Source organism: Macaca fascicularis, chromosome 11 (genome assembly GCF_037993035.2).
Source record: "Macaca fascicularis isolate 582-1 chromosome 11, T2T-MFA8v1.1".
NCBI classification, from domain to species: Eukaryota; Metazoa; Chordata; class Mammalia; order Primates; family Cercopithecidae; genus Macaca; species Macaca fascicularis.
In genome coordinates, this window is record NC_088385.1 from 67,650,354 (window position 1) to 67,678,162 (window position 27,809).

Sequence of the window (27,809 nt, forward strand, 5' to 3'; positions counted from 1 at the left end):
ATGACCATCGCAACAGATGCAGAAAAAGCCTTTGATAAAATTCAATATCCCTTTATGATAAAAATCCTCAATAAACTAGTCACTGAAAGAATACACTTCAAAATAATAAGACCCTTCTATGACAAACCAAAAGTCAATATACTGAATGTTCAAAAGCTAGAACCATTCCTTTTGGGAACTGGAACAAGCAAGAATGCCCATTCTCACCACTCCTATTCAACATGGTATAGAAGTCCTAGCCAGAGCAACCAGGGAAGAGAAAGAAATAAAAGGCATCCAAATGAGAAAATAATTTAAACTATCTCTTTTTGCTATGATATGATTCTATATTCAGAAAACCCTAAAGACTCTGACAAAAGGCTTCTGGAACTGATAAATGAATTCAATAAAGTTTTAGGATCCAAAATCAAGGTACAATAATCAGTAGCATTTTTATACACGAATAACTTTCTAGCTAAGAATCAAATCAAAAACACAATTGCATTTACAATAGCCACAAAGAAAATGAAATACCTAGGAATATTTTCTAGGTTTTTCAAGGAGGAGAAATATTTCTACAAGGAGAACTGAAAAAAATCAGAGACTATACAAATAAAATTTAAAAAATTCCATGCTCATAAACTGCAAGAAAATTTTCATTCCATTTATTGTTCAACTCCAGAATTTCTGAAGTTGTAATAGAGTTGAAACAGAGTTTGTTCTTTTTTATAATTTGTCAATGTTTTCTCTTTGGTGAGACGTTATCACACTTCCTTTTAGTAATTTTAACATGATTTATTTTAGCTTTTTGAATGTAATTGATTAAAATTATTTTTTAGTATGTCCATTGTTTGGGCTTCCTCAGAGAGAGTTTCTATTACTTGCTTTTTTTCTCTGTGTCTTGGTTATACTTTCCTGTTTATTTACATGTCATTTTTGTTGTTGTTGTTGTACTCTGAACATTTCAAATAATACAATAAGGCAAATTTGAAAATGGGTTTCTCTCTTTTCAGTTTTTATTATTGTTGCTTTTACAGAGTTCTTTCCTTGTCTAGCGACTTTTCTAGAATAATTTTGTAAAGTCAGTATCTTTATCATGTGTAGTCACTAAAGTCTCTACTTAGCGGAATGATCAGCTAGTCATTAGAAAGAAATTTCCTTAAGTATCTGGAACCAATAAGTCTCCAAGTCTTTCCCAAGGAGCTCCTTGGGAGTGTTGAGCTGCATTCAACATTCAACCAGACAGTTTATAATTTTCCTCACCTTCACTTCATGATTTCCCAGAGTCTTATGGTCAACCTGTCAGAGGAGAGAGCATAGGTCCTTTTCAAGTCTTTCCTGAGCATGCACACTGCCACACATAGACCTACACGTGCATATGGCCTTCCCGATTCACAGGAATTTGTTGGAGCTTTTCAAAGCCTTTGTGGAAATCCTCTTCCTCAGCTTTTCTTTTTAAGCTTTTTGATTTTAGTTTATTGTTTGTCCCCAGTCTTATCCTTCATTTCAGATACCTATGTTGTTAAAACACTCTGCAAACATCCCTCTACCATATCCCCCATTTCAAAGAGATATGTTTACCTCTGGACAAATTTGAATGTAGCTAAGTAAAGACAAGCCTTTCATGTTACTCTTCCAGGGCACTGCCAAACGAATCAAACAAAGATCCTTCCTTGGTAATGATGTTAGTTCTCCTTTTGTACCAAAAATGTGAAATGATGTTTTTTGAGGAAATTGCTGGTTTGAACAGGTGGAAAGTGGACTGAAAGCTAGTTAAAATGTCACAAAGCTCATATTTTTATTAAGATTCAATTGTGTTTCTTGACTAAACATTGACCAAGATGGTGTGAGCCTTTGGTTAATTTCCAGAGTTCTGAAAATGTTGATTCTTAGGATTTTTGTCAGTTTTTAAAATTACTTTTTGGAGGACTAAACTTTCAAAGTCCGTGTTTTCACTAATGTTCTGATTCAATAATACGTTTCTAGGCACAATTAAATTATCTTGTATTATTTTGTGTGAATACTTAGGGTAAGAATTAAATGTAAACAACCAACATTAATTCAGAAAACATAAACCCCTGCAAAGCAGATTTTAGAAACTAAATGCAAAATAAGTTGACTAAAAATACTAACCTAAAATTGAAATTAAACAAAGGCAAATGTTCTCACATTAGCATCTATAAAACCAATTCAGTCTTACAGGAAACTTTAGAATCTCAAATTAGTACTATTAGTACTCCATTGCAACATTTTCTTTTTGGTTTTAATTAATATGTTTGTTTTTACATATATGGAGTAAAATTCTCTTATTGCCTTCTATAGCTATCATTTTAAAGCCTATTGCTGTTTACATATTTGATTCATCATTTAATTTTGTAGGGTTTGTATGATGGTGAGATGTGCTTTTCCTTGTAGACAGTTGCTTTAGATATTATTTGCTGGTGAAAATGTGGTCATTTTTCGAAGATATGACACGTTTAATTGGTTTTGTACTATTTAGAGGTGTTTTACTACACAAAGGAGATATATCTGTTGAAAAGTTTATCCAATCTGCAGATACTCTTGCTAATTCTCAAACGTTGGTAATCATACTGTATTTCAAAATGTTACACATTATAAACTCTTTTAGTGGTCTCTGCAACCGGAAAATTTAACAAGATTCTTCAGACAATATAAACTAATACTTCTACAAATATCTTCAGTATTCTTCTGTTTTCTGTTAATTCTAGCAGGATATCACACTTGCGTAGACTTTATTTGCTATTCACACATATATCAATGACCAAGACCGGCATTGTGCAAGGCATGGAATATGTTCCTTGCCAACTTTTGAAGAGATTCTTGTCCACTACATGCACATATGTTTTTCTAAAATATTTCAACAATTTTTTCCAAAGTGAATTCTTTTTAACACAACCTTTCATGAAATTATGTAGAAGGATACCATATTTCATGAAATATAACTAGAAATTTTATATTTAATAGGAAAATTAATTATTCAATATTTGTCATTTAGAGCCATCTGATCCGTAACAGCTCATTTAATATGAGAACTCAAGTATGAAAAAATGCTCAGGCAGCAAATTTTTGTATAGAATTTACACCTGAAATAATTCCTTTTAAATAATGCTGTATTATAAAAGTATGATTTGGATTACCCTGGCTTTTGCATTCAATTCATACTCAGTTGTTGGTAGCAACAGCATCTAAGATTTTAAAAATTAGATTACAATTAGGACAAGTTAATTAGTCTTGTGATAAGAAGTAAGTTAGTGAGGTGTGAGAAGGGAACAAAAGTTTATTATATAACACAAGGAAATAAATGCAATCGCTGAGTACATAATTTGGAATTCATAGTAAATATTCCTTTCTTAGATTCATTGCTATATCTTTGATGTGCTGGCAAATATTTTGATGCAATTGAAGAAATAACTTGTACAATGGTGTAGCTGTTTCTTCCCTTTGTTTTGTTTTATTTTTAGAAATATATTGAACTACCAAAATAAAAAATAGGAATTCAGTCAACAGCCTTGCCAGCTGCCTTATGGGCACCGAGAGCTATTTTCTAATGTTCTGCACTTTGAAGGAAATTCTGCTTTATTAAATTTGTTGCAAATTGCATCATTTTTTTAATGGCTCCAAGTCATAACATTGGTTATAACTTGAATTATACACAGCTTTGTTTAGAATATTTAAAATTTTAGTTAAAAATATAAACAGCATCATTGTCAGTCACTAGTCACTGTTTCCTTTAAAAATATTTTTCCTGATGCATAAAACAATTTGAGGGGCATATTTAGTATGTACTTAGAAATACATTGTTTTATCAGGTATGTGAATGTGTATACAAAAAAAAAAAATCTCCTTAGCCACTAATGATCATATACATGAAACGCAATGTTTTATCCCACATGATTATTCATTAGTCTACAATTAAATATTTTTCCTTTTAGACTCATGTGGCACCATTTTCTAAAGTAACTACCATTTATATTTTATTTTACAAAAAATTATAGTAATAGAATATAATGAAAATGCTTACTTGTGAGCCTCTGGTCCAAGATTTTCAAATAATAATCAAAATGTGTTCGGACATTTTAGTATTCTTGCTAATAGAAATAATAGGCATTAAGTTTGTTCAGTATATGTTCAATAGGTGTTTTTGTGACATCCATATCATCAACTGTTTAAAAAAGAAATACAAGAATTCATGAAAGAAACAGGGGCTCTGCTGCCTAAACATGGGAACTTCAGTGGTGAAATCTCTCTTTCTAGCACTGTGCGGAACTCAGAGATTTGCCTTTGGTAGAATGTTTCTGATTTCAGACACATCAAGTTCCCTCCCTTAAAGATTTCTCTCCAACAATGACTAGGCTTCCTGATGTTATTTTATTGTGAATCCTCTTTTAGGATTATGGTGCATTTTAGTCACAGAGTTTCTCTTTGAGAAAAGTGCAGGAAAGTGTTCTGCTGTATGAAGATCAAGTGGAATGGTACAGTCCTAGCAAGTCCTAGAAAAAAAAGACCATTTTGCATCTGAAGGATTTTTTAATCCAAATTCTATGTGATTTAATTAATATTTGATGACCTATTTAGAGACTTTTATGTACAATTTATGCTATAGCATGGACCCCAAGAATATGCAGTCAATCCTCATTATTTGTGGATTCTGTATTTGCTAATTTAGCAGTAACAAAAATGTATTTGTAACTCCAAAGTCAATACTCACAGCTCTTTTACAACCATTTGCAGACAATATGTACAGAGGCACAAAATTTGAGTCTCCAACACGTATGTTCCCACCTAAGGTCAAACAAGGCAATGATCTGCCTTCTAGTTTCAGTTCTTATAGATAAGTATTCTTTTCAATCAATTTAATACCACATTTTTCAGATTTTGTTATTTTCTGTTGATTATTTTGCATTTAAAGTGACCTCAAACAGTGCTGCACTGCTTTCTAGTGTTCCTAAATACAAGAAGGCTGTGATGTGCCTTATAGAAAAAAACACATCGGTCAGATAACCCTTGTTCAGGCAAGCATTACAGAACTATTGACCACGAGTTCCAGGTTTTTGAGTTCACACATGGTAAAGCCAGAAAAAAGGAAGAGGAAGTTCATTGATCTGTATAGGAGGCCAACCTGGAAAATGCTAAAATAGCATCTATAGCATATTATGAGGCTATGGAAGAGATTCAAAGGAGGCTAAATTTGAGAATTCACGAGACAACAGCCAATAAAAATGTATGCTATTTAGGAATTGCAGATTTTAAAAACCATGAGATATTAATGCACACCTATTAGAATGTCTACATTCTGAAACACTCACAGCACCAGATGCTGCAAGAACTTGGAGCAACAGGAATTATCATTAATTTTAATAAGAATACAAAATGCTACAACTACTTTGGAAGATAGTTTGGCAGTATTTTACAAAGCTAAACGTACTTTTACTATATTATATGGTCAAGCAATCACACTCCTTTGTATTTGTCCAATTGAATTGAGAGCTTACATTTATATAAAATCTGGACATGAACACAAATAGCAACTTTTTTTTTTTTTTTTTAATAATCACCAGTGCTTCGAAGCAACCAAGATCTCCTTGACTACATTAATTAACAAACTGTGGTGCATTATAGAATGAAATACTATTCAGTGATAAAAGTGATCTCTTAAGCCATGAAAGGGCATGAAAAAAATTTATAATAAATGCCTATTTTTAAGTAAAGGAAGCTGATCTGGGAGAGCCATATACTATATATCAACCATATGATATTTTGGAAAAGGCATAACTATGGACGTAGTAAAGTGATCAGTAGTTGCCACAGGTTTGGGGAGGAGAGATGAATGAGTAGTTTAGAGCATCGGGAATTTTTAGGGCAGTGAAACTATTTCTTATGATACTTTAATGGTAGCTACATGTCATTATACATTTGTCAAAACTCTTAAAATGTACAACACAAAAAGTGAATCCTAATGTAAACTTTGGATATATGGGAACTCTCTGTACTTGGTACTCATTTTCTAGTAAACCTAAAACTGGTTAAAAATTAAGGTACATTAATTTTTTAAAAAAGAAAAAGCATAGTGGACAGCATTGTTGTGATGCTGAAAGTCTAAGAAATTTATGATCATTTTACCCAGGCTCAGGAAATGTTAAACCTTTTTCAGCCAGTACTGGCTGCCTCCTACATTATAAAATATGGCATAAAATGTGTTAAATTTGCAGTGAGGCAGTTTCTGCTGATTAGCAGGCTGGAGAAGAGTTATTAAAATAGCTAGTAAGGTATTCTAGGGTTAGGTGAAAGACCAGGTTTTTAATGCTGATGAGACTGGCTTGTTTTCAAGGATGTCGGCAAAAGAGTCTATATAAGTGCAAATGGCATTTCAGTTGACCAAACATGACCAGAGGCTCACGGTATAGAAACCAAACCCTTTACCTTCACTTGGAGCAATGGGTTCAGTTCAAGCCAATTCAGTGTTCATGGCAACTTTATGTAATATTAACTATCACAAATAAAAAATCAATTATGGTTGTACTTTACATGTGTCTAATTTTAGCATTAGATCATTGTATAAACTTTTTAGCTCCTTGAATATATTTAAAATAGATTGATTAAAATTACTTTTTAGTATGTCCATTGTTTGGGCTTCCTCAGAGAGAGTTTCTATTACTTGTTGTTTCTCTGTGTCTCAGTTATACTTTCCTGTTTATTTGCATGTCACTTTTGTTGTTGAACTCAATATACAGTAATTTTCAGTACAGAATAATATAGATTATTCAATGCTTTGTTTAGATTTATTCCTAGAAAAATTCTCCCTTGCAGTATTTTTTGTATTTGTTCTTTGAGTTGTTTGAGATCATATGACAGAAACATTTTATGTGATAGAATTAAACTAATTGTCCACCAAATATGAAAATAAATGAATCAATCGATGGTAAGCATAAAGGAGCTGCAATTAGTGTAATTGGCTTTGTTCTACATTGTGTCGAGATTCAATTGTCCTCCAAATTATTGTGAAGTTAGGTAAGTGTTAATAAAAAGTGCCCTGCTAATTTTCTCTAAAGCAAAGAATAGAGTATTAAGTGAATGAAAGATACGTTTACATGTCTATGTTAACTTATAATTGAGCTACTATGCAATTTCCTTGGAGAAAAGTGAGTTGTGAATTATATTTATTTGCTGAATTTTTCATCACTAAAGGCGGGAATAAAAGCCAAAATGATATATTTGTCTGCCGAGATACCGAAGTACAGGTTTAGGAACTCAATTGCTTTTTTAAGCTGCTGTAAGAAATGTTGAAGTAATTCTATTTTTAAGGGGAGAAGGTCCTTTATTAAAAAAAATCCTTTACCTTCTCTATATATTCTTTAAACATGTGTCCATCCTGTTTCCATTGACTGAGGATCTGAGTAATTATATAGGGTATACAAGGTTCCTGACTATGCTACATATGTTTCAAATAATTAAAAAGGTATATCTACCAAAACTTAGAAAATATATCACTTTACCATGAAAATTCTTTTTTTTTTTCAATTTAGAACATTCTATGCTTTGTCTTACTGGTTTTAAAATATAGCACAGATGATTACATCTCTTTTGAATCAGCTGATGCAATGAAGAAAGCATTAATCTAGCAGTAGGAGACTTCAGTGTCTTATGAAATATTGAGAAGAATAGAAGTTACTTTCCATTGATCCTAATGTACAGATCATTTGAAAAAGAAGGAAGTGATTGAATAACTATTATTGGAACTCTAAGGAACAGAAAAGAATATTTGGAAAATAAAGTTAGAGAGTAGCAAACAGCAATTTGGAGAAATATTTAATCCTTAGGATGCAATAAAGGATGTATTTAAGAGGAAAAGTGGCATATACATGATGACAAAATTTGTTTGGTAAAACTTGTTTTAGAAAACAGTTTTTGTATTCACATATCTAATAACAAGTAGTTTAGGTTCCAATATTCTCCATTTTCCTTTGTTTTTGAGGAGTGGTATCTTGCAGTAAATGTTATAGTTTTGTGTTTATAATTAGGAAATGGAAGTCATCAATGAGTTTCTGTCAAATTTATTTTGGTAGAGGGTATTCCTTCATTCACTTTTCATTTATTTATCTAAATTATTTGGGATTTTTTATAAGTGCTAGATACAGAAAGACAAATAAGACAATATCCATGACTTCAAGTAGTATCTAGTTCAATTGATAAATTAAGAAGTAAATTGAACCATATGGAGTTGCTATTTTGCAAGTAAGAAAATGTTTGCATATCGACAACATCACATGACTTAACATAGCTTTGCAGTTAAAGTTATAATGGAAGAATATGTGAGGTACAGTAAGAACAAAAATGCATGTATTTCAGATTGAAAAAAAAAACAGTCTGGCTTTCAGGAGGTGACACAAACTACACCTTATAAAGCAGGTGTTCATAGATAAAGGAGAGAGGACGGTTTGTTAAATAGCACAGACGGCTATACTATTTGGAATATCTCTGACTCTCTTTCAAATTTTCAAGCCCAAGTAATTTATTTTCCCTTAACAATCATGCAGCCCTATTCTTACAGTGACCAATTCCAATGATACTGAAATAGCATCTTAGATTGATTTTACTTTAATTTTTGATTTTTAGTTTTTTGTTTGTTTGTTTTTTGAGAGAAGGTTTCACTCTGTTACTCAGACTGGAGTGCAGGAGTGCAATCACGGCTCATTGCAACCCTTGCCTCCCAGACTAAAGCGATCCTCCCACCTCAGCCTCCTGAGAAGCTTCAGGCAATCCACCCACCTTGGCCTCCCAAAGTGCTGGGATTACAGGCGTGAGCCACCACGCCCGGCTAGATTGATTTGAAAAGTCTAAAACTAAATCTCTATAAGCCTTATATTTTATCTTCAACTTAAGATGTGTGACAATACATTGGAAAGTAAACTAAACAAGGTTTTATTTGGAATTGATAACACTGATTAAAAAGAAGTATGGTCTTGTTTATGATTATTTTTGATAGAATATCTTGAACTACTGTTTATCACAGGACTTGTAATGAGAACAGTTATATTGAGTGACTCAGAAGAATGGACAAAGACCCTGGCATGCATGATGCATAGTAGACATTTATTTCTTGAACCCATATTGTTGCCTTGTATCTCTGTTTATTTTATGAGAATACAGTTTATCACCTATTTAGGTAATATGTACTCATTATTTTTCATCTTAGTCAAACTATTTTTTTTTAAATTAGTATCTTGTAATCTTTTATTATATAATAAATTCTATATAGAGTTGAGGATTAATAATAAAATATATTACAAAATATGTGCAAAAGAGAAAATTTTGCATGTCACCAAATGACAAAGTTCAAATTTCAAAAGCTGGTTGTCAAAACCAATTAACCACAAATAATAAATTAAATTATAATAGCAGTAAAGGTAAACTATAAACCACTACCTGTGCTTGAGGACTAAAACATATTTGACTTTTATTTCTAGCTTAGGTATTTTACATATTCATATAGTTTAAGAATGTTTTATACCATGAATTTTTAACTACATGCCATTTTAATTGTGTCACTTTTTTCTTGTTTTATTTCATCAATTTTAATTTTTAATCTATGATTATTTTCTCTGTAGCTTTTCTTTTTGATAATGTGTATCAAATTTGTGTTCTCTTAAATTTTTATTTTGTAAATATTTGCATTCTCGAACAATTGAAGCAAGGCAAATTAGATGCCATAAACATCTTTACAAATTATTTGTTTGTATGTTTAATTTGATAACAATGTAAATCAAAACATAATGTATGGACTATGACTAAACGAAGACATATGGATCTACCTTATAAAGCACCCCATTATTTAGTTATTTCGTTTCTGATCACTTTCTCTTATCGTGTGTGTGTGTGTGTGTGTGTGTGTGTGTGTGTGTATGTCTTATGTTAGCAAATTGTTTTTCTTTTAGTTATTTTTGGAGTTATTCTGTATTTCCCTATATTGTACAATCATTATTAGCAGAAACAAATTCTGTGTTTTATTAAGTAAGCAAAACTTCTACATCAGAATATATTTTCCTGGAAAATGTTTCAGATGTTTGGAATTTTGTATTCTTTCTTAGAGAAACAACTCACATAAGATATCCATTATCATTTTCTTTTCATTTATTTTAAATTCACTTTACTGAGTTATGACCAATACACAAAAGGCTGTACATACGTATTCAATGTATGACTTGGAGAAAAGTATACACAGGTGAAACTCTCAGCATAATCAATACCATAAACCTATCCGTCACATTCAACTTTTCTCCTATCATCTTTATTTATTTTTTTGTGTGTGATAAGAACACATCACGGAAGATCTTCCCACTTACCACATCTTTAAGTTTACAATAGAGTATTGTTAACTATAGTCGCTATGCTGTAGAATAGATCCCTAGGACTTATTCATCTTGTATAACTGTATGTTTGTACCCTTTGACCAGTGCCTCCTTATTTCTCCCTGCCTCCAAATCCTGACAATCACTATTCTAGTCTCTATTTGAATAAATGTGACTATTTTATATTCCTCATAAAAGTGAGATCATATAGTATTTGATAATTGTGTGTATATCTTATGTTACTTAGCATAATGTTCTCTAGGTGCATCCATATTGCCACAAATGATGGATTTCCTTCTTTTCAAAGGCTGAATGATATTCCATTATGTGTATATACCACATTTTCTTTACCCATCGATGAACATTTAGGTTGCTTTCAGCTCTTGGCTATTGTGAATAATGCTGCAATTTACATGTGAGTTTAGATATATTTTGGAGATCCTGATTTCAATTCCTTTGGATATATATCCAGAGATACAAATATTGGATCACATGGTAGTTTTAGTTTTAATTTTGAGGAAAATTGTATATTGTTTTACCCATACTTCCTATACCAATTTACATCCTATCAACAGCATACAGGGTTCTCTTTTCTCCATATGCTCACCAACGCTTGTTATGTTTTATCTTTTTGTTAGTAACCATTCTCACAGGTATGATGTGATGTGTTACCTTGTTTAAACTTGAATTGCCCTAGTAATTCATGATTTTGGGATTTTTTTTTTTCATTTGCCTTTCAGTCATTTGTATATCTTCCTTTGAGATAAGTCTATTTGGGTCTTTTCCCCATTTTATAATTAAGTTATTTGCTTTTCTCCTAATGAGTTGTAGTTTTAAAAAATATTTACAATATTGAAATTTTATCAGTTATATGTCTGCAAATATTTTCTCCCAGTCTATAGGCTGCCTGTTTAGTTTATTGGTTGTTCATTTGCTGTGCAGAAACTTTTGAGTTTGATGTAATTCCACTTGTCTATTTTTGTTTTTGTTGCCTGTGCTTCCCGTGTTATGTCCAAGAAATCATTGCTAAGGCCAATGTGAAGTAGCATTTTTTCTTTTTCTTCTAGGATTTTTATGTCATCAGTCATTAATTCATTTTGAGTTGATTTTTGTATGTGATATGAGGTAAGGATCCAATCTCTCATTGTGTATTCTTGGCATGCTTATTACAGATCAGTTGGCCATGTATATATTGACTTATTTGTGTTCTTTATTCTAGTCCATTAGTCTGTATGTCTCTTTTTATGTAAATATCATGCTGTTTAGAGTACTGTGACTTCTTAATATGTTTTAAAATGAAAAAGTATGGTGCCTCCAGATTTTTTCTTCTTGTTCGAAATTACTTTGGCTGTTTCAGATCTTTCATGGTTTCATATAAATTTTAGGGATGATTTTTCTATTTATGTAAGAAAATCCCATTGGAATTTTGATAGAGAATACATTGAACCAGTAAATTGCTTTGGGTAGTATGGACATTTTTGTAAAACTGACCTACAAGCTGTTCAGGTTAAGTTTTATGAATGCATCTACTTTTATCTTCAATACAGGAATACATTATTTGAGTTGGCTTAGAGGTGGTTGGGTATTAGCTCCTTACCTCTTTGTTACTTTGGCTAATTTGTTTGGCTGCTTATTCATTTATGAGTTTATTTTTGCAGATATATTTTTTGTAAAATAAAATTCATTGTTCAACACTAAAATAAGTAAATATTTACAGAGCTCTGTCAAATAAGAAATGACAATTTCACTCTTGCAAGAACATTCAAATTACTCCACAGACTGAAAAACAGGGCTGCACAGCTTCTATTTTTACATTTACTTTGCATATACTTTTTCATTTCTCTACTGACCCTAGTGACAGGTGGCTTAATGTGTCCTATTTACCCCATAAATAATAGCATAAGCTGTACCCCATGTGGCTGGAAGGACATTTCTCAAAAGAAGACACAAATGACTGACAGGTATATCAAAAAATTCTCAAAATAACTAATTATCAGGGAAAATGCATATCTAAACCATGATGAGGTATCACCTCACACTTATTATCAAAAAGACTAAAGATAACAGTGTTGGTGAGGATGTGGTGCACTGTTGGTAGAAATGTAAATTGGTAAAGATGTTTTGAATAAAATGCTATGGGAAGCAGCATTATGAAATACTTTTCTCACCACCTCCTAAAACAAATTAGTTGTCTCCATTTTATTTTGTCCTATTGCATTTTCTTTTGTCTGAGAGTCCCCTGTGTACTGTTCTTGACAGGGAGGTTTCAGTACATGACTGTATAGAAAGGTTTGGGAAAAGAGAAAAAACCTATTGTCAGTCATCTTTTGGATTTAAGCAAATGTGAAAGTGAAAATTCTCTGCATATGTGTCACATTGCTAGAAAAGACTACAGTTGAAACTGGAAATATAGTATAAATCTCCCAAGCCCAACATGGCCATTCTAATGACAACATTTATTAATAATGCTTGGTAAAAATGACAAATTCAGGACAAACAAATGAAACCAACACTGTGAAACCAGGAGGTAATATACACTAATAATAAAATACTAAGAATTACATTCTAGTTAAGTTTAAGAAAGTCTGTCTTTACTTGAATGAAGTACTTGAATACTTGTCAAGAATTCAATCATTTATATTTGTATTACACCAGATATCTTGGCTGCTTCTAGGTACATAGAAGAAATGTATTATTGTCATAGAAGAAGTATATTTTTACTTCCAGGTATATAGAAGAAGTGTATTATTATTGTATTGTTGTTAGAAAAAAGTATATAATGGAAGAATGAATTCATTTGTTTTATAACCAGACTGCTGTAACCAGGCACATATTTGTGAGATGGTTGATCAGAAGTACTGCCAATGGAAATATAACAGAACAATGCTACTTTATAAACAAAATGTCAAAACCTATGTCCTTAGCTTTATTAGCACAATGATCTAAACAAATGTAATAAATAACAAGTAAAAATACCATTGTGGACAATTTGTGGACTAATAAATTTTAATTCTATTTCTATTTTCAGGAGAAGTTAGATAACTGTGAAGGCAGTGAAAATCCTAGTTTAAAGAATCATTGTTAGTTAATGCAGAAACAAAAAAACAAATACCGTACATTCTAACTTATAAGTGGGAGCTAAACAGTGAGTACACATGGACTCAAAAAAGGGAACAACAGACACTGGGCTTACTTGAGGGTAGAGACTGGAAGAAGGATAAGGATTTTTTTTTAAATACCTATCAGGTACTGGGTGGCAAAATATCTGCACACCAAACCTCCATGACACAGGCACTTTACCCAAGTAACAAACCTGCATGTGTACACTCTAAACCTGAAATAAAAGTTGGGAAGAAAGAACACCAGAATCACTGTGAATTATTGTGAAGTAATTCAATAATTAGTGTATTATTAATCAGTTTCATATTGCATGTACTATATATTCCATATCATTGTTGCAGATGGCAATATCGGAATAAACTCTATGACTATAAACCAGTGCTACATCTGCAAAAAGATGCAGTTATGTAAGCATCCAACCATTTCTGAAATAACTTTGAAGAAGTATTTATGTAAATTTGAATTTTATTAATGTTGCTTCTGTGGGATTCTAATAGATGCAAAGATTTACAAAGGCTACTGAGTGTAGTTGGACAGATAATAGATAAGTATAGCATATTTTGCTCTTAATAGAAACTCATTGTTTTTTGATGTTACCTACAAAAGGCATGGTCAGACATGTGACCTAAAATATCCATGTAAAACAAAACATAGCATAACTTTCTTAAAAACATCTCAATCAAAAAGTGGATTGATGCTATACTTCCATTAAAAACATATTAGAGGAACTACTCATTTAATAATATAAATTATAATAATATAATATTATAATAATTTATAATAATATTATATTATAAATTATAATATAATTTATATAATAATAATAATATAAATAATATAAATTTGTGACTATATGATTAAAATATAAAAACCAACAGGTAAGTTATATATTTTTTCAAAAGTATTGTTTTAATTTTTTAGTAACATTTCACAATTACTTTCCATCTTAATGTAAGTAAACAAAGATGAACAAAATGTTTAATGAACACAAAGTCTTGGAAATTATCAGAGATTAAAAAGTTCACTAAAACCGCATAAACTATTGATATTAACAAGGAAAAACAGCATTAATATTAAATTTTTCAATGGGGAAACTACTAGAAAAAACGAGGGTGATTTTTGCAACATGAATCTCATACAAAGCCTATCTATATCCCCAAACTATCACCTTTTCCCATATTAGATACAGTATTTTCTTGACTCCCAGAAGAAGAAAGAGAAAAGGGCCAAACAGAACATTTCAAGAAAGAACGACTGAACACTTCTCAAATTCGTGAAAAACATTGATCTGCACATACAACAAGTTAAAGGAATTTCAAGTAGACACATCATAATCAAATAGTCAAAAACCAAAGACAAATATTCCTCTTCCTCCTCTATTTTTGATATTTAAGCAATATCTCAATCTACATAGCATTTTAAGCAGGTTTATTTAAGCATAAATAAGATATTTATCACAGAAGCTCTTAAAACATAAAATCAGAATAAAATAATTCTTTCACTATGCAAAAGAAATAAATTACTATTAATAACTTAGGAGCATTTCCTAAGAACCTTTTTTCCCTCTACATATGGGCTGTTGATGAATTTTAAAAATAGCATAGTGGTAATCAAATGACAAAAGTGATTTTTTATTTTTAAAATTTATTACTATTTCGTGGGGAGCAATATCTACTTAATAAATGCCCACCAAGTCCATTATGAGTCCCTGATGAAAAAAAGGGAATCAACCAAGTAATAGCAAACTGTGCTAAGCTGAGAGAAGTTCAGTAAGATCTAGTGTTTAGGGCAGATGCCCACAAGGAGCTGGCTACTTCTGCAGAGGAGAGCTGGTTTTACTATTGAGGCAGAAGTAAACAAGAGTATTTAATGCTTCTAAGTCTATATGTTAATGCTCACTTTAAAAAGTCTCTAAAGCTACAGAAATAATTGCTTGGCCTCTCTGCTGACTTCCCTACCATAATGAGAAGTTTTCTTCTAGGTACTCTTGAGTCAATTATTTGTATTCCACTAAACAGCAAATTTGGGGGCTTTTGTAACTCACGTCATCACTGCTATCAACTAACCACACTGGACTCATGTTCCCCATGAGATGTATTAATCCTTGTTTCCAAATTTCTATATTTAAAATGCAAAATGTTTACAAAAATCCTCCTGCATGTTTTAAAAATAAATTTACCATCTTTCATTTGATCATTAAAAAAATAAAATAAAATAAAATAAAAAAAAATAAACAACTAACAAAAACAAAATTTACTGAAGTGTATGATGGCTTTTTCCATGTTATAAATGACATAAACCAGACATTTTTAGAGTTATGATGTATAATTGAAATTTACTAGATATAATAAAATATGCTATGCTATAAGATTTATGAACTAAAATCTTGTTTCAAAAACATAGTTAATCCCATGAACATATCACAATATGTTTTACCAAAAATTTTCCAGAAATGTGTGTGTGTGTGTGTTTTAATTGTAAATGTATATTTAATTTATCTTATATTGGTACATGGTTGAATGCAGTTTCCAAAATTATATTTCTCAATTACTTTAAGGTCTGCAATATTAACAGGTAAAATTTTCTAATCATAAGAAAATAAAATTGGAAAGCCAATAGCAAAGCTATCATAAAGATCCTATATTTCTAGTAATGAAACACTGATTTAAAGAAGAATTCATAAAATAAAGCTAAGTAACAAAGCAATGCATGTTAAAATTTGTAGGGCATAGCAAAAGCAGAACTTAGAAGTTTATAGCTTTAAATTGTATTTGGACACAATTTTAATTTATTTGAACACGAATTAATATTCAATAGAAAGAGCTAATAACAAAATATGAATAAATGTAATATGACTAGAAATCTATAATAATAAAGCCAGGAAAATAATGGATAGTATTGAAACTTTAAAATAATTGAGAAGTTAGACAATGTTTTGATGAGAGTGAGAAAGTCAATGTAAGACAGAGAAGGCAAAAATGAACAAAAAATAAAAAGGAATATATATACAAGAACAAAATATTTTGTAAAATAATTTGAATATCTTGATGAACCATACGTTTTGGGAAAAAAAGTAAAGCACTGAAATCAGTATGAGGAAATGTAAATTGATGACAGAAAAACCAATAATTTAGAAAACTATTGATGGTTGATTAAATAGCTCAAAGAAAAACCTCAGATCTTGAATAATTTTAAGTGAATTTACCAAGTTACTCAATTTTGTGCATTTTTATACATAATCGGGAAACAGAAGAACAACTCCAAATGGATTTAATAGAAGTTATAGCTTGTTACTAAACTTAGTAAGAATAGTGCATAAAGGAAATACAAATAATATAGTGCCCTGTGTACTGAGAAGTAAGAATAACTCGATCTTCTGAACATGAGACTATAACATAAAATAAATGGCATTTAATCAAATAAAAATAAATTACATTTCATGGTATACTAATCCTATGCTTGGTGCCTAATTTTTCCGACAATACTATACTTTATAATATTGTCTCCCTAGGGTATTAAATTTGTAGACACTTATCTCTTATGGCATAACAAATGTAATCAAGATTTTAATGCCTTAACAATGGATGCTTTATTGCAACAATGCAAATAATTTAAATAGAATAAAATTGATGAATTTTCTAATTTGTGCTTGAGTTAGCTTTCTTTTGGCATTTAGCTATTGTAAGTTGTTTGAATATGTGCATCCTTTATACTTTTAAATCAGTTGACTCAGTGCTTCTGTTTCCATTATAAAATTTGATAAATAAACTTTGTAGCAGAAAAGGAAATATATTTGCTCTTTGAGGGTAAACCTGTTCCCAATAATATAACTTCAAAAGGGGCTAATTTATATGAGGTATGGGTGTAAAGCTGCAGGCTAGAAACAACTCTAATGACTTGTGATCGGCACCATTAATAATTTCTGTGCTTTCTTATTCAGACTACCATGAAGCTGCTTTGTACTGCATGTTTTCTTTCCTTTCCAGAGCCTTACTTGGAAGAAATCAGTTGAGTTCCAAAAGCCCAGGACTAATAAGAACAATTTCCCTATAGCATTTGTTGGCTGGAGATTCAATACTACATTTTCAAGTAGGATTTCAAGTCTGATGTGAAAAAAACCAATAATAAACCTAATTCCAAATTTTACAGATAGATTGATAGATATGTGTAGATTGTTTTAATATATTTTAAAGTCCTTTTTCAAAGTCATGAAATATTTTTAGTAAGAAAAACATCTACTGATATACCAAGGTATGTACTGATACAATTAATTTGAATATCTGTACTTTGGATTCATACACAGAAAGCATGCATAAAGCTAAAAAGGTGAAAAAGTGACTGAGTCAAGACTTGAATTAATTCTGAACTCCAAGATTAAGCTCTTAATCACTACATCTACTTCTATGCCAAACCATATTAGAAACTGCTCTAATTCATGTTATTAACTGGATGTTTGTGTACCTCCACAATTTGTACATTGAAACCCAAACCCCAATGTCATGGTAGGTGCCTTTGGGTGGTGATTAGGTCATAAGAGTGGAATGCTTGTGAGCGGGATTAGTGCTCTTATGAAAGAAACCCCAGAAAGTTCTCTCATCCACTTTCTACCATATGAGGATGCAAGAAAAAACAGGTAGTCTGCAAACTGGAAAGGGGCCATGAGTAGACCCTTGACCATGCTGGCACTCTGATCTCAGACTTTCAGCTTCCAGAACTGTGAGAAATATGTTTATCTTCTTTAAAAGCCTCAGTCCATGGTATCTTCTTATAGCAGCCCAAATGTACTAAGACATCAAAACAGTGGGGAAAGATTCTGCTGTCACAATAGTAGCCAAGTTCTGCATTTTCATAGTCAGAAGACATGCTATTTGTTAGAAGGTTTTTACCTAGCATGGTGTCTATCCTCATGAAAGGCAGTCATTTTAGTTTTCATAGAATATTTTCAATTAGCTTAAAATTTATATATTTTCCAAATACTGTGAAGTTCCATTAAATTACCTTTCTATTCAGTTTTTATTCTAATTTTTTTTACCATTTTATTTATTTATCTTTTAATCATTATTTTAGGTTCATTACAAAACAAGGACAATGTTCATGATAGTATAAATCAATTAAGTTACCAACATGACTGTGCTTTTATATTTATATTCTTTTTATCCTTCATCCTTCCCTCTACAATTCTCAACCTCTGGTAATCACCATTTTATTCTCTATCTTTGTGAGATCCACTTTTTTAGCTCTGACATATAAGTGAGAACATATGATATTTGTCTCTTTGCCTGGCTTATTTCACTTAATATAATGACCTCTAGTTCCATCCATGTTGCTCCATTTAAATGGCAGTATTTTATTTATTATGGTTAAATAATATGCTGTTATTATTGTCTAGGCACTTAAGTTGATTCCATATTTTGGTTATTGTAAATAATGCTGCAATAAACACAGAAGTGCAAGTATCCCTCATTGATCTCCTTTCCTTTGGATATATACCCAGTAGAGGAATTGCTGAATCATATTGTAGTTATATTGTTAGCTTTTTAGGAACATTCCTACTGTTCTTTATAGTGATTGCAGTAATTTGCAGTTCCACCAATAGTGTACAATGGTTCCTCTTTCTCCACATGCTCACTGGTGTGTTAATCCCTGGTTTTTTTTTGATACAAAACATTTTAACTTGGGTGAGATCATATCTCATTGTGGTTTCGATTTGCATTTCTCTTATGATTAGTGATATTGAGCATTTTTCATATACCTGTGTGCCATTTGTATGTATTCTTTTCAGAAATGTCTGTTCAGTGTTTCACCCAATTTTTAACTGAATTATTATTATTATTTTTTTAGCTGCTAAGTTGTTTGAGCACCTTGTGAATTCTGGTTATTTGTTAGATGAGTAGTTTGCAAATATTTTCTCCCTTTCTGTGGGTTGTCCCTTCACTTTGTTGATTGCTTGCTTTACTGCACAGAGCTTTTTATCTTGCTATATAATCAAATTTGTCTATTTTTGTTTTTGTTGCCTGTGCTTTTGAAATCTTACCAAGAAAAAAAAAGAAAAAAGAAAAAGAAAATTACCTAGGAAGCATTTTTCCATTTTCCTCTTCTGGTAGTTTCATAGTTTCAGGTTCTAGATTTAAGTCTTTTTTTTTTTTTTTTTTTTTGAGATGGAGTTTCATTCTGCTGCCCAGGCTGAAGTGCAGTGGTGTGATTTCGGCTCACTACAACCTCTGCCTCCCGAGTTCAAGCGATTCTCCTGCCTCAGCCTCCCAGGTAGCTGGGATTACAGGCATGGGCCACCATGCCCAGCTAATTTTTGCATTTTTAGTAGAGATGGGATTTTACCATGTTAGTCAGGCTGGTCTCAAACTTCTGACCTCAGACGATAGGCCCGCCTTGGCCTCCCAACGTGCTTAGATTACAGGCTTGAGCCACCATGCCAGACCAATTTAAATCTTTAATTCATTTTGATTTGATTTTTGTTTATGGAAAGAGGAATCTAGTTTCATTCTTTTGTATACAGTTATCCAGTTTTCCCAACATTGTTTAGTGAAAAGACTGCATGTTCTTAATGCCTTTGTCAAAAATTAGTTGGCTGAAAATGCATAAATTTATATCTGGGTTATCTATTCTCTTCCATTGTTTTATATGTCTATTGTTTATGCTGCTACCAGACCATTGTGGCTACCAAAGATTCACAGTAAATTTTGAAGTTAAGTAGTGTGATGCCTCCAGCTTTGTTCTATTTGCTCAGGACTGCTTTGACTATTGTGGGCCTTTTGTGGTTTCATGTAAATTTTAAGGTTTTTATTTTCCATTTTGGTGAAAAATGTTATTGGCATTTTGATAAGCATTACATTGAATCTGTAAAGTGCTTTGAGTAGTGTTGTCATTTTAAGGATATTAACTCTTCCTGTCCACGAGCCTGGAGTATCTTTCCCTTTTTTGTGTCCTCTTCCCTTTCTTCTATCAGTTTTACAGTTTTCCTTGTACAGATCTTTTTCTTTAGTTAGATTGATTTCTAAATTTACAGTTTTCCTTGTACAGACCTTTTCCTTTAGATTGATTTCTAAGTATTGTAGCTATTATAAATGAGATATCTTTCTTGATTTCTTTTTCACGTTGTTTGTTTTTAATGTGCATAAGTGCTACTAATTTTTGTATGCTGATCGTGTATCTTACAACTTCACTGAATTCATTTATCAGCTCTAACAGTTTTTGCTGTAGCCTTTAGATTTTTTTAGGTGTAAGATCATGTCACCTGTGAACAAGACTAATATAACTTCCTCCTTTCCAATTTGAGTCGCCTTTTATTTATTTATTTTTTCATTGGCCCACTTGCTCTGGCCAAGACTTCAAATATTATGTTGAACAACAGTGGTGAAAGTGGGCATTGTTTTCCTGTACCAATCTTTACAGGAAAGGCCTTCATTTTTTCCTTGTTCAGTACCATGTTAGATGTGGGTTTGTCTTATATGTCCTTTATTATTTTGACTAATGTTCCTTCTAGACTCGTTTTGATGTGGACTTTTATCATAAAAGGATGTTGAATTTTATCTAATGCTTTTTCATCATTTCTTGAAATAATTATATGACTTTCATTCTTGATTCTGTTAATGTGATGCATCACATTTATTGATAGGCATATGTTGAACTATCCTTGCATACATGGTATAAATCCCATGTGATCATGGTGAATGATTGTTTAATGTGTTGTTGAATTCATTTTGCTAGTATTTTGTTGAGAATTTTTGCATCTACGTTCATCAGTGCTATTGACTGGCAGTTTTCTTTTTTTGTTGTGTCCTTGTCTGGCATTGGCAACAGGGTAATACTGGTCTCATAGCATCAGTTAGGATGTATTTCCTCCTCTTCAAATTTTTTGAAATACATATTCCATAATCTAAGGCATTCAGGTTCTCATTTTAAATTCAAATACAAGACAAATATTTCATGCTCCATATAACATTCCATGGGTTATTACACTGGAATAAGGGAGGACTATTTTACCACTTTGTTACATATACCTATTGGTGGGGTAAAGAAGATAAAGTGTATATGCATTCATTCTAAATTATCACCTTAATGAAGTCAGTAGTTTCAGGTTTCTATGGCAATTTGTTATCAAGGAGCATAAAATTTCACAGTTAAGGGTCTTAATACGCTAATGCTCTTACCTTGTAAATGAACAAATTGAGGTTCAAATTAGTTGAATGATTCGTCAAAATTAAAAAAAAAAAACAAACTAGTAAGGGAGTCCTTACTACGTGTTGGCAAAGCTCATTCAGTTTTCTTTCAACTACAGGGGACTGCCTCCAATGAAAAATAGTAGTTGTGTAATATTACATAGTTTTCTTCTGTCCTCTTTTATCAAAATAATAGTATTAAATAACCAACTGTCTGAATCTTTTTGTACCCTATATTTTTCCAATCTACTCAATGCCTCTTAGCTGGAAATTAAGGGCCATCAGCCCACTATATTTCCAAACAGAGTTTTCTTCAATTTGTATGTCCCTATATATAAAAAGAAGTTCACATTTTTTCTCTGTGTCTGAACAATATTTACCTGATTTCAGAAAAAAATAATTCTACAAAATCTAATGATAGAACACAGAATACTACATAGCAAAAATGAAGGTTAAAGTTTAAAAACCATAATTTCAAACTATTGATCAATGGTAATTTGGGCACCTCTGGGTTAGTTCACGGGCATGTGGAAAACAAGCCAACCCTTTAGAGTGAATAGAAATGATTAATATTAACATAATTTAATTCAATTGTTTTGAATTATATTTAAGCCAATATTTTCTCTCTTAGTCCCCTATGGTTAGAAGGACCAGATTAGAAGTATATGGTCTATAATTCTAATCTGTCCCTCTGGTTTGCTCATTTAGAAATTGGTATTACCTCTAGTTAAGACAGAATTAGAAGAGCAACATTTAAATGAACAATTCACTAAAAAAAATCAATATTTTTCCAAAGGCATGAAATACTCTCTTAGTGATAAAATAGTATGGAAAATACATTCTATACCTGTTTATTACTTTTTAGTTCTCAAAGGCAAATTTACTTTTACCTGCCACTTTGAAATAAATTAATTTTATCAATGAATTAAAAAATATTAATATATTTAATTTAAATGTCTTTAGATTTTTGCATGAAAGGTATATATTATATATAGTTATATAATATATATTATTTACATATGTAATAGAAAGTCCTAATTTTATATGCATGTATGTGTGTATAAATTTTTAGAAATAATAAAATAATTTCTCTGGTCTTTACATTTAAACTGAGAAACAAAGAAAATACAGCAAGTAAATTCCAGCTAGAACGTGATCAGTGGAGATAGTCTATCCAACCTTCTCAGTATTCGGATTCATGATAAAAATTATCTGTATGATTGAATTTTCTGCATGTTACCACTTTCTCTTAATTTTCTGAAAATTATTCATCTAATATTTAGATAGTGATATGGAGTACTTTAAAGATAATTGTCTTTTGGCTATAAAAAGTGTCACTTCTATTGTTACTCAATGTATTTTTATGGTAGTTACACAGGGTTAGATATTGTATATTTTCTTTGTAACTGTTGTGAAATAAAAAGTCCGCTACTAAATCCACATAGAATTTAAGGGAATACAGATCTGTGTTAACAGTGAAGGCATTTATTTCGAAGTAAAAAATAAACACGGAAAGGCTTTGGGTTTCATCTAACTCGGTGGAGTGTGCTTTTTTATTAAATACAAAGTAATTTAGGTTTAATATAATAAATTAGAGATAGAGGCTGAGCTGCTAGTTGTATTTTAAATCCACATTGGAGGCTTAAGAGGAGATTTTATTGCTCCCAGTTCTTCCTTATTTTGCTCCTTTTTTGTTGTTGTCTTTTCTCGGGGACATCTGTGGAGGAGATTTTCAACAGGAATGGGGAAGCAGACATGTCCCTCTCAAATGGACCCCAAAGAAGCAAAGTCTTCGAACTTCAGGATGTGTTTCATGATCATAAATCCACTACACTCCAAGATAAGTCTTTCTTGCTCATGATAAGATTTCTATATTTATTTAAGCAAGGCACATGTAACAGGAAGCCAATCTCCATTAAAATTCCTAAATTAATAAATCTTTTGAATATTGTACCTTCTTTATAAAGAAATAGACCATTTTAAACAAAACAATAATAGGATATCTTGAAAATAAATATTTTCCTGTTTAATATGCTAAATATTTGTTACTATTACTAGCTTACTTTCTTCCTTCTGCTTCCCTGGCCCTTTAAACAAAACAAAACAAAACACACACATACACTTTTTGATCATTGCTAGGTTACTGGGAGTAACACAGTATAGAGAAAAAAATCGATTCACAATAACTTGGACAATTTGATTTAAAACTCATGATCTCATGTTCAGCTCAAATAAATAATATTTAAAATGATGTGCTGAATGAACCAGTCATATAAGTTGGGTTTTTTTCTGTGTTTGATCAATTCAGTCTATCACTATACATAGCATATACACCACAAAAAAAAGAATAATTCATAAGATATAAGGATAGATTTCAATATTTCTCTCTTGAAGGATATCATAGTTAAATTTGCATTTTTCATTATGAAATATATCATTATTCTCTTATCCTCAGAATGATCACCTAGGAAGCACAGGTGCAACTGTTCCATCATTTCTGACTTGATTCATCTGTGTGTCAGAGTTCCCAGAACACTTTCATTTGTGTTAGATAAATTTGAATAATTATTTATATTTAATTATCAATGTAACCTATAAGCTAAGAAAAATAAAATACATAATAAGGAGGATTCCATTTTTATAACAAAATATTATAAAAAGAGAAGCAGGAGGACACAAAAATAATTAATTAAAAAAAAAAAAAAAACTGCCCTAAAAGGCATTTGGCAAATTCCTGCTTCTTATGCAACTATCTGAGTATTTCACAAAAGAGAAGGTTAAAGTGAGAAAATTAAAAAGTCTTCTCTATGGCAGGCTACCAATGAATATAGGCCTTAGTGTGAAAAAGATAAATGTTGTTATTTATTTTATTAATTCATTCTCAAACTGCTGATAATGGCATACCTGAGACCGGGTAATTTTAATAGAAAGAGATTTAATTGACTCACAGTTCAGGATGGCTAGGAAGGCCTCAGGAAACTTACAATCATAGTGGCAGGGGAAGCAAACATGTCCTTCTTCACATGGCAGCAGCAAGGAGAAGTGCTGAGTAAAAGGGAGAAAAACCCTTTATAAAACTATCAGATCTCATGAGAATTCACTCACTGTCATGAAAAGAGCATAAGGGTAACCATCCCCATGGTTTAATTACCTCCCACCAGGTATGTCCCAGGACATGGGAGGATTATGGGAACTACAATTCAAGATGAGATTTAGGTGGGGACACAATCAAACCATATCATTCCACCCCTGGCCTCTCCCAAATCTATTGTCTTCACAATTCAAAACACAATCATGCCTTCAAACAGCCACCCAAAATCTTAACTCATTGCAACATTAACTTGAAAGTTCAAACCCAAAATCTCATCTGAGACAAGGAAAGTCCCTTCTGCCTACGTCCCTGTAAAATCAAAAACAAGTCAGTTACTTCTTAGATACAATGGGGATACAGGCATTAAGAAAATACATCCATTTAAAATGGGAGACATTGTCCAAAACAAAGGGGTCACAGGCCCCATGAAAGTCTGAAATCCAATAGGTAGTCATTAAACCTTAAAGTTCCAAAATGATCTCCTTTGATTCCATGTGTCACATCCAAGTCACACTGATGCAAGAGGGGTGCTCTTATGGCCTTGGACAGCTCTGCTTCTGTGGCTTTGGAGGGTACATCCCCCTCCTGGCTGCTTTCACAGGCTGGCATTGAGTGCTTGTGGCTTTTCCAGGAGCATGGTGCAAGTTGTCAGTGAATGTACGAGTCTGGAGGATGGTGGTTGTCTTTTTACAGCTCCGCTAGGCAGTGCCCCAGCAGGCACTGTTTCTGGGGGCTCCAATCTCACATTTCCCTTCTGCATTGCCCCAGCAGAGGTTCTCCATGAGGGTCCTGCCTCTGCAGCAGACTTTTGCCTGGACATCCAGGCGTTTCCATATGTCCTTGGAAATCCAGGCAGTTTCCGAAACCTCAGTTCTTGGCTTCTGCTCACTTACAGGCCCAACATCACATAAAAGCTTCCAAGACTTGGGGCTTGCACCCTCTGAAGCAATTGCCTAGGCTGTATCTTGGCCCTTTTTAGTCATGCTTGAGTGGCTGGGATACAGAGCACCAAGTTCCAAAGCCATACACAGTGGGGGTGGCTTTGACTTCACCCACAAAACCATTTTTCCTCCTAGGCCTCTGGGCCTGTGATGGGAGGCATTGCCATGAAGGTCTCTGACATGTCCTGGAGACATTTTCCACATTGTCTTGGTGATTAACATTCAGCTCCTCATTATTTATGCAAACTTTTGCAGGTAGATAGAATTTCTTCCTTGGAAATGAAATTTTCTTTTCTATGGCTTTGTCAGGTTGCAAATTTTCCAAATGCTTATTCTCTGCTTCCTCTCAAACATTTTGCCACTTCAAAATTTATTCTGCCAGATACCCTAAATCATCTCTTTCAAGATCAAAGTTCCACGGATCTCTGGGACAGGGGAAAAATGCTGCCAGTCACTTTGCGTAGCAAGAGTGACCTTTATTTCAGTTCCCAATAAGTTCCCCATCTCCATCAGAGACCAAAGAAGCCTGAACTTCATTGTCTATATCACTATCAGCATTTTGGTCAAAACTATTCAACAAGTCTCTAGGAAGTTCCAAACTTTCCCACATTTTCTTGTCGTCTTCTGAGCCTTCCAAAAGGTTCCAACCTCTGTCTATTACCTGTTCCAATCGCTTCCACATATCCAGTATCTATCTTTACAGCAATGCCCCCTTCACTGTGGTATCAAGCTACTGTCTTAATCCATTATCATGCTGCTAATAAAGACATACTCGAGACTGGGTAATTTATATAGGAAAGTGGTTTAATTGACTCACAGTTTAGCATGGCTAGGGAGGACTCAGGAAACTAACAATCATAGTGTAAGGGGAAGCAAACATGTTCTTCACATGGCAGCCGCAAAGAGAGGTGCTGAACAAAAGGGGGAAAAGCCCCTCGTAAAACAATAAGATCTCCTTAGACCTCACTCATTATCATGAGAAGAGCAGCAGAGTAGCTGCCCACATGATCTAATAACCTTCCACCAGGTCCCTTTAAAGACACCTAAAGATTATGGGAACCACAATTCAAGATGAGATTTGGGTGAGGACACAGCTAAACCATAACATTTATTTTAAATAGCCAATTATAAAACAACTAGAAAACTTTCAATATTAATGACAAGAAATGCTTAAACTTTTTGTCAGCTATATATGTATATTTTTATATATATAATTTATATATATTAATATATATTATTTATATAAAAACAGGAACTATACATATAAAATAACAAAGGGTTTAAGTGTCTCTCTCTCTCCCCCCTCCCCAATTCTTTGCCTGGATATAAATTATTTTATATATCTATATGTGTGTGTGTGTATTTACTACAGAAACTTCAAGTGGCTACCTTTGGATCTCCTTTACTGTTTGTGTGGCTTGTTAATGGTAATGCAAACTCCATTCCTGAAATAAGTCACTTGTTTGTGAGTTATTGCCCTTTTTATATATTTATGAAACCAATATGTAATATTTTATTAATATTTTGGCATCTATTTTTGTAAAGGGCATTGACATGTATTTTTTATTGTTGTAGTTGCTGTTTTTTTAGCTATGTTCTTTTAAATGTTGAGTAATGAGGTGATGTTGGTTATTTGAAACCAGTTGTAATATTTACCTCATCTATTCTATAAAATTACATAATACAGACTTTTTTTTCTTAATGATCTGTTTGTTGTTTGGTTCTTTGGGCCAGAGTCTTACTCTGTCACCCAGAATGGAGTGCAGTGGTGTGATCTTGGCTCACTGCAAACCCTCCCTCCTGATTTCAAGTGATTTCCTGCCTCAGCCTTCTAGGCAACTGGGACTACAGGCATGAGCTACTATGCCCACCTAATTCATTGTATTTTTAATAAAGATGGGATTTTGGCACGTTGGCCAGGATGGACTCAAACTCCTGACCCCAGGTGATCTGCCCACCTCTGCCTCCTGAAGTGCCGAGATTACGGGCATGAGTCTCTTCACCTGGCCTTCCTTAATTATTTGATAGAGTTCACCTGATGAAAACATCTAGTCTTTTCCTGAGAAAGCTTTGAGGTAAAACTTCAATGTTTTAAACAACTATAAGGTAAAATGCATATTTACCTTATGGTCTG